The sequence below is a fragment of the Oryzias melastigma genome, linkage group LG11 (genome assembly GCF_002922805.2).
Source record: "Oryzias melastigma strain HK-1 linkage group LG11, ASM292280v2, whole genome shotgun sequence".
Taxonomy (NCBI): Eukaryota; Metazoa; Chordata; class Actinopteri; order Beloniformes; family Adrianichthyidae; genus Oryzias; species Oryzias melastigma.
This window is the reverse complement of record NC_050522.1, coordinates 26,009,991-26,018,571: the sequence shown is the minus strand read 5'-3', so window position 1 is coordinate 26,018,571 and position 8,581 is coordinate 26,009,991.

The following is an 8,581-nucleotide window of genomic DNA, read 5'->3' as shown; positions in this document are numbered from 1 at the left end:
AGAGTTCAGAGAACGGTTCACAGGTTCAGCAATAAAAATGACTTTTTTATACTTTACAGTTCCAAATGTTATCTGAGCGTGGAGACGTCCTTGAGTTCTTCCTAAAGTTATTTTTTAAAACTCATTTTAACAGAAAGACGGAACTGGAACATCTTGATTCATCAACTTTCAAAAGGATTTTGACTATTTTTATGGTAATTTTTAGGTCAATTGATTTTCACCTGTGTTAAAGTCAAGACGCTCCAGTAATTCTATCCGGCCCTCCAGATCATTTTATTTTATTGTTATTAATACCCCAAATGTTATCTTGTGCTCATTTCTAACTTGTAAAATTTTAACAAAATATATTTTTATAGAGTAAAATATTGAAAGTTATTTAAGGTTTAAGTTGATTTATTCTGGAATAATATTCCTGCATTTTAATTATTTATAATTATTATAAAAAATGACAGTTTTAACTTTTAAAACTTGTCATTCTGCTAGATTTTTGGACTATTTTGCCTTTTATTAAGATTTTTAGTCTGTTTTGGAGTTTAGCTAATATTTCAGCTACATGCTAGCTGTTTTGGCTCTTTTGTTAACTCTTTAACACCAGAGCTCCAGTGTTTATGTTCTTTGATTTACTGTAATTTTCTAATTGTTAACACGATTCCAGTAGATTTTGAAGGAGGAAATCGACTCGCTCTTCTAAATCTACTGGAATTACGTTGATCGTGTTAATGGTTGAAAATTCACAGAATGTTTAAGGTTTTGTGTTTAAGCGTCACCGGCGACGCCTCAGCTGTTAAAGTTTTTTAGTCTATTTTGGAGTTTAGTTATTTTTTTCAGCTGCATGCTAGGTGTTTTGGGTAACCTAAGTTTATTTATTTATTTTTATTTTATTAGGCTAATTTGGCATTTAGCTAATATTTTAGCTGGCTATCAACCTCAGTGATTTCAGCGGCCAATTCAGTTTATAGCCTTCACATTAGCATTAAAGCATGTGATGCTATATAGGCCTATCTAGGTCATTATTGTTTAAAAGTTACAGTTTTAAAAATGTAGTTTTAAGTGTTCAATAAATGTCTATCCTGTTCGGCCCGCCATCTAAGGTGTGTTTTGGATTTCGGCCTCCTGTCGGTTGGACTCTCTACCATTCTGGACTTGTGCATGATGTGAGGCTTACTTGTGAGCCCCCAGCTCAGCCACCAAATGTTGGAGTTAATCGCGGTGGACGAGAGTCGTCCCCCCATGCCTTCGGGCGGGGGAAAGAACTCCGACGGTAGTTTCGGCTCACTGCCTGAACAGCAGTTTGGAGTACCAGGCCTTCTTCATGTCTCTCAAAGGAGTTCTGGATAGTCTCCATCATCCTCTTGAGGGACGCGTGATTTGAAAGAATGGCCTCCCTGATATGATCACAAGTGGTGTTCTGTGTTTGTCCATAACAAACATGTTCGAGCACAAGGGTGTCCATCAATACACTTTGCAACAGGTACCCTAAGCAGGACATCGAAGATTGATTTTGTAGTAATTTCTGGCGACTTTGACCGTGTCTTGGACACTCAGGTAAAGAGAGCGGCAGAGCTGTCCACTGATCACTACCTGGTGGTGTGTTGGATTTGCTGGTAGGGAAGCATTCTGGAAAGACTTGGGAGACTTACTATGAGGGTCTGACTGAGCCCTCTATCAAGGAGGTCTTTAACTCCAACATCCAGGAGAACCCCGTCCTTGAACCGCCACCTCATCGTGGTGGAGGGGTTTGACTGATCGCAGGAGTTATGCGGATAGAGTCTCCCATGGCAGACAGGCCCTGGGTGACCAGCCAAACAAAGAGCGATTCACAACCCCTTCATGAGCAGCTACACTAAAGATCAAGCTGCTTCGCCCGGATTGTTGTCACCAGGGCCCCACCCTAGAGCCAGGGCTGTGGTTGGGGCTCGCAGGTGAACACCTGGTGGCCAGGGCTCCTCCCACAGGCTTCCGTTGGGTCAAACCTGAAGGAGTGACGTGGGATCACTCTCCAGTGGAACCATCACCTGCAGGAGAGCTCGGAAGGGGCCGGTGCAATGTGGTTTGGTTGGCAGTCGAAGGCGAGTGCTTCGGTGGCCCAAACCTCGGTCATGGAATTTGGCTTTTCCAAATTGATCCGGATGCCTCCTGGACGCCTCCCTGGTGAGGTGTTCCAGGGATGTCCGACTTGGGAGACGCCCCGGGAAACACTCAGGACACGCTGGTTGCAGGTTGTCCTCGGCTAGCTTGGGAACACCTTGGGGTACCCCCAAAGGAACCGGGGAGAGGGAAGTCTGGACATCTTTGCTTAGACTGCTGCCCCAGATGGATGGATAGATGGATCCAGGAGAACTTCAGATACCGAGGAAGGTTGGTGACACTGGGTCTGTGGACCATGTTCTCCACCAGCTCAATGTCTCTGGTGCTTGTCGCAGTGGTAATCCCTGAATCCGTTGGTGGACACTGGAAGTAAGGGATGCCGTCAAGCTTAAGAAAGAGTCCCACCAAGCCCGGCTCGCTCAAACCTCAGATCCAGGAGCAACAGTGCAGTTTCCGGCCTGGTCTTGGACTAGTAGACCAGCTCTACACCCTTTTCAGGAGCTGGAGGGTTCATGAGAGTTCGCTCATCCAGTCCACATGTGTTTTGTGGATTTGGAGAAGGCGTTCGACCGCGTTCCCCGTGGTGTTCTGGAGGGTGCTCTGGGAGTATGGGGTCCGGGAAGACTTACTGAGGACTGTCCGGTCTCTGTACGACCGGAGCGGAAGATTGGTTCTCATAGCCGGCAGTAAATCAGACCTGTTCCCGATGCATGTTGGACTCCAGCAGGGCTGCTCTTTATCACCGGTTCTGTTCATAGTCTTTATGGACAGAATTTCTAGGTGCAGCCAGGGGCCGGAGCGGATCTAGTTCTATCCATCCATCCGCTTCTTCCACTCATCTGGGACTTAGTCGTGGGCTCAGCAGTCTAACCAAAGATCCCCAGACTTTCCTTCCTCCAGCTCCTCTGGGGGGACCTTGAGGCATTCCCATGATTTCCGAGAGACGTAGTCTCTCCAGGGTGTCCTGAGTCTTCCTCGGGACCTCCACCCAGCGGGACATGCCTGGAACATCTCACAGGGAGGATTCCAGGAGGGATTTGGACTAGATGGTCTGGTTTAGAGATCACAGGATATCCTCTCTAGTCTCATCAGCCTCCTCGGGACTGGACAACCCAAAAACCTGCAGCACCTGTGCAGGTGGATGTGACGACGATCACGAATGAACTTAAATGAACTGAAGATCTGCAACCAGATTTCAGCTCAAATCAAGGATTGTGAGCACAGCAGGTGTTGGTGGATCAGGAAGTTCTCTGCACACCTGAGTGTTCCAGGTGGTCATGAATCTGCCAGCATGACAGCTGAAGTCGGGCTGAAGGTTTCTCATGCAACTGGACAAACATTCTGTCTGTAAATCTGCAACAGTGAAACTGAAGAATCTGTTTGTTTTTAATGACAATCAACAAAATTCATGAAAAAGGCTACTAGTGCATGCAGAAAACTTTGAGACAATTGGGAAAAATCTTATATAAACTTTAAAATATTTTCAATTGTTTGATGATTAAATCACACAAACAAACAAAGATGATTCCCTAAGGGTTGCATTTCGTTACTGACTTCCTGTCCTTTTTCTGCAGACAAACCGCAGCATGTGAGGATGTTCTGCAGACTTGTGTCGTTTAGTCTTTCCTTTCCTCAGGTGCCAACTCCATTTCCAGCAGCGGTGGGAGGGATGGTTTCAGCCAAACTGCATGCAAATGACCTCGTCTCGTTTGCACACGCCCACTTCCTGTGGACAAACCGAAGGAAGTTTGCAGCAGAGAAAGTCTGAAGCATCTTCTCAAACAAATAATGGTAAAAAAATGTTTGATGCACAACTCAGAAACATTAATCAACAAGAAGCAGAGACTCGTATTAATAAAAGTGTTTCTAAACCGATTTTCTCCTCTTTCTGTCAGTAAAACGTGTCCACAAAACTTCAGCCAACAGGAAACCCGTTTCCATGGAGACGGCTCTCTTTTGGAGAGGATGGTGTGAGACCGTCTCTCAGCTCGAACAGAAAGGTTTTCAACTTCAGACAGTTAAGTGCTCCTGCAAGGAGATTTGCAGAGAGATGATGAATTAATTAGTCGATGGCTCTAATGCTACAAACAACTGTTTAAACAATGAGGCTGATTGGAGGGAAAGCTTTGTTTAATCAGAGGGAGAGCCGTGCACATCAAGGTGATGCTGCAGAGACAATAAACAAACCTTTTGTCTGCATTTAACTCTCTATGCATGCATGTTGCAGTGGAAAAGTTATGATCTGTGCATCAGTTTTTGCACTAAAAGTGCAAAACCTTTAGGAACTTGGAGGCAGAACTGAATGGGGGACAACAGCTGACCTGGCAACCATGTGCTATAATGAACTAAATGAGACAGGAGTGGATGATTAACAGCTGAAACCTGTGGGGAAAAAACTGAAAACAAACAAAATCCGTTGGAACAAATGCTCACAAAATACAAAAAAAAAGTGAAACATCTTTAAAAAGTTTTTTCATTTCCTTTTGAAAGTCCCCCAAAAACCAAAGACAAAAAATATTGAATAGAATGAATGCAGAGAAACCAAAAGGTGAGCTTTGATTGCAAATAGAGGCACCTGAAGTCTGTTTGGCCTTAGAGATGAATGAACACTGCCCCCTAGTGTCGGCAGCAGGAACTTCCAGGCGGTCAGATAATGTCTTTTACATATTTTAGTGTTTAAAAATGTGTTTGTTGAATTCTGGTAATCATATGCTTTGTGTGATGACACTGCCGTCCTATCAAAATAAGATTTATGCACTTTTCAGCCAAATAAACACAAGAAATGTTTTGTGAGTCATCCAGAAAACAGGAAGTCAAAATCAAAGAAAAAGAGAGTAATCAGAGGAAGAGGACATAACCCTTCATTTGGAAACGTCCGAATCAAGCCTCTGACATGCAGACGTCCTCTCCTCGTTTCCCCGGCCTGACTCTGGATTTGCTCTGACTCATTACCTGCAGGCATCATCATGAGTAACACAGGTGAGGCTTCAGAGTTCAACAGAACAAACCTTCCCCGGATTCTACGCTGATTCAAGATGAAACGGAGTGAAACAATCGGGATGCAGGGAGAGTTCTGGGCTGCACATCGACTCGGTGATGCTTTGATTTAGCCGTCCAGAAACACGCGGCGGCGTGTCAAGGTCGTTGACCATGAACTCTCATTCCTGCTTCTCTGAAAACGAGGAAGTTTCCATACGTGTTTATGGATTAATAACTCTCTGATTCAAACCGGTGTCGGACGACTGTGGTATTCATACTTGCAGCACAGAGGTCACGACCTCCCTCAACCCCCCCTGCAGGTGACGCACGGCCCACCCCGACCTGCATCGATTCAGAGTTGGCGCTGACGACTGAAGCTGAACCTGACGGCTCTCTGCAGGCTGGAGTTTGAAAGCAGGTGCGTAAGCGAGCCGTTCGGCAGGAGCTGCTCTGCTGCAATATTTAAGGCTTCCTCTGCAGAAGCTCTGAGGACGTCTGCAGAATTCCAAGAGTGGAGGAAGTCTGTGGAAGAAACCAGGAGAAACTTCCCCATCGCTCCGTGATGGGAGCCATGACTCATCCAGAACATTTATTCATCCTATGAAGTTGAGATTAAAACGGGAACAAATGGTTGATGATTTTATTTTACTGTTCTGCAGCCGTCAAAAAGCCTCAAAAACTCAGCAGAGAACATGGCAAACAGGAATTTGGGGCATTTAACAAGCCCCTCCCACAATGGGATGACATCACTGAGGACAAATCCAACAAAAACAAAAAAAGACGTTTAAAAGGATGCTTTAGAACTATTATGGGATGTCCACAGGACCTTGGGGTCAATTTTGTGCCAATGTATGAAATGCTGTGATTTCTCTCACAATATGGGAGAAGAAAACTTTTATTCAAATGAATTTCACACGTCACAAAGTTAGTTCTAAAGCACATGTGTCAAAGTCACGGCCCGGGGGCCGGATCTGGCCCTCCGAGTAATTCTATCCGGCCCTCCAGATCATTTTATCTATAGTTATTAATGACCCGATGTTATCTTGAGCTCATTTCTAACTTGTATAATTTAGATAAAATACATTTTTATAGAGAGTAAAATATTGAAAGTTATTTAAGGTTTAAGTTGATTTATTCTGGAATAATATTCCTGCATTTTATTATTCAGAATTATGTTAAAAAGGTACAGTTTTAAAGGGCCCTACCATGAAAATTCTACTTTTTGAGGTTTTAAATCCATTTTACTGTTCATTCCTCTCTATAAAGATCCTCAAAGAGGTATTTTGATCCGTTTATGCATTTAAGAGTAATCCTCTAAAACCTGCAGCCCCTCCCATACCCATGAAAACGAGTGGGTGGAAACGTGCTGATGTAAGCACGATGTGAACCGCCCCCTCCAGGAAGAGTCTGCTCTGATAGCTCCGCCTCCAACACTCAATTTATCCCCTTATCCAGTGATGATCAGCAGAAAAACTTTCATTTTAGGTGCAGAAGACCGTATATCTTCAGGTTGTGTCCTGTCTTCAACAAACAGGTTTTTTTACTTTAGATGCGGCGCTCCTTTAAGAGTTTAGCTAATATTTCAGCTACATGCTAGCTGTTTTGGCTAACTTAATTTTTTTTAGGCTAATTTGGCATTTAGCTAATATTTTAGCGGGCTATCAACTTCAGCGACTTTACCCATCAATTTCAGCTTCTTCAGCAGGCTAATTCAGCTTCCAGCACTCACACTAGCATTATCCCAGCTACTGTTCTGGATTTTGGCCCCTCGTATGATCACGTTTGAGATCCCTGTTCTAAAGCGACCCGATGCATCGATGCTCCTCTGACCTTCTAGGCGACCGGCGTTCCACTCCGAGCTGTTGGCGCTTCATTAAAACCTCCTCCAGGCTCAGACCTTTTTGCTCCGGTGAGTCACTGCTGTGAAGCCTCATTACAGACGAGGGCAGTGAAACCGTTTGGCACATCAGGAGGAAAACCCTCGGCTTTGTTGCAGGAAGAAAAGCTTTTTGTTGGTTTTCAGCGGCGGAGGACAAAGGTTTCAGAGCGCCGGTGACACACCAGTCCATGAATCTCTGACAGGACGCAGAAATCTGCAGCTTTCTTTGTTTTTTGTGTCAAAAGATTCTGAATTTAAGGGTTTTTACTGCATTTCAACCCAAAATTTATAGTAAACTGAAAACTGTTTTAATGTTTGAACATCAAAGTGATTCTCTGAGTTTAACTTATCAACAGACTTTAACATCAAAGAGCCATTTGGGTTCATCTTCTACCGATCTAAACCTAGGAGACGTATAGTCTCGCTTTAGCCTTTAAGAAATGTGGATTTGCATTCATGACATTCATTTTTTTAATAATAAATAAGAATTGTGTTTGTTTGTTGGCATGAAAATAATATAAAAAGAAATTAGCATCTCTTAAAATGTTTTTTATTTTCACATTAGACAGAACCTCAAATAATTTCTTTTCAAAGTAAAAGATTTTTTATTTTGGGTTTTCCGTGTCAAACAGGATCATCATTTCATAAAAGATGAAAACTGTTACCAACGTTTTGGTTTGCATATAAAATCTGTGTGTTCTGGAGGTAGAAAATAATGCATCTTCAGGCCAACAGGGATGTAAAACCTACATAATTTATCCTCTATGTGCATCCATTTATAAATGTAATGTAATGTAATGTTCTATTTCTTTTATTTATCTTTTCCCCTTTTTGTCCTCAGCAGTCTTACACTGCTGGGTTTAGTTATTTTAGTTTGGGTTTGGTAGTTTGTGGAGCTGCAGGTTGAAGACTCCTGGTATATTTTATTTAAGTCTTTAAAAGGATGTAAAATATTCTGAAAAACTGGAGGTTAGTGTGGAGCCGGACAGAAAGCTTCACTCTGAAGGTCACTGAGAGATCATCTGAGACAGCGTGACATTTACCTGGAGGACACAAATGGAAGCTGAAATATTCCAGAGACCATCAGGAAAAACAGATTTTTACTGAAATGTTAAGAGTTCAGAAAAAAGAAATTATGTCACAGAACGTCTAAAAAAGACTTAGGATTCTTTTCCCAAACTGGTTTGATTCTTATTTTAAAGAATATTTGACTTTTAACTGACATAAAGTATTTTAACACACCTGTCTTAAGGATTTTCTGGTCAATAATATACTTTGGGCCTAAAAAAAATGAAACAACTCGTATGAAATATTTAAATTCATAATCAAATCTGTCAGGGATATTTTAAAATAATATTTCAAATAAGATTAACATGTAACGGATTTAAGTGGATATGGAACAATGTAAAACAATGAAAGAAACCAAATGACCTTCAGAGCAAACATTTAATAAAGGAAACATTCTTCTTAACTCCAGGTTTGACTTAGAAACTTCAAAGTAAAACACAAGATTGCCAGTGTCTGGGTTATTCTAAGCAAGATATGTATATATATATATATATATAAGTATATGTATAGTATATACAGTGGTGGACAAAAGTGTTTGTACCCCTCAGTTAAAGAAGGACAAACCTA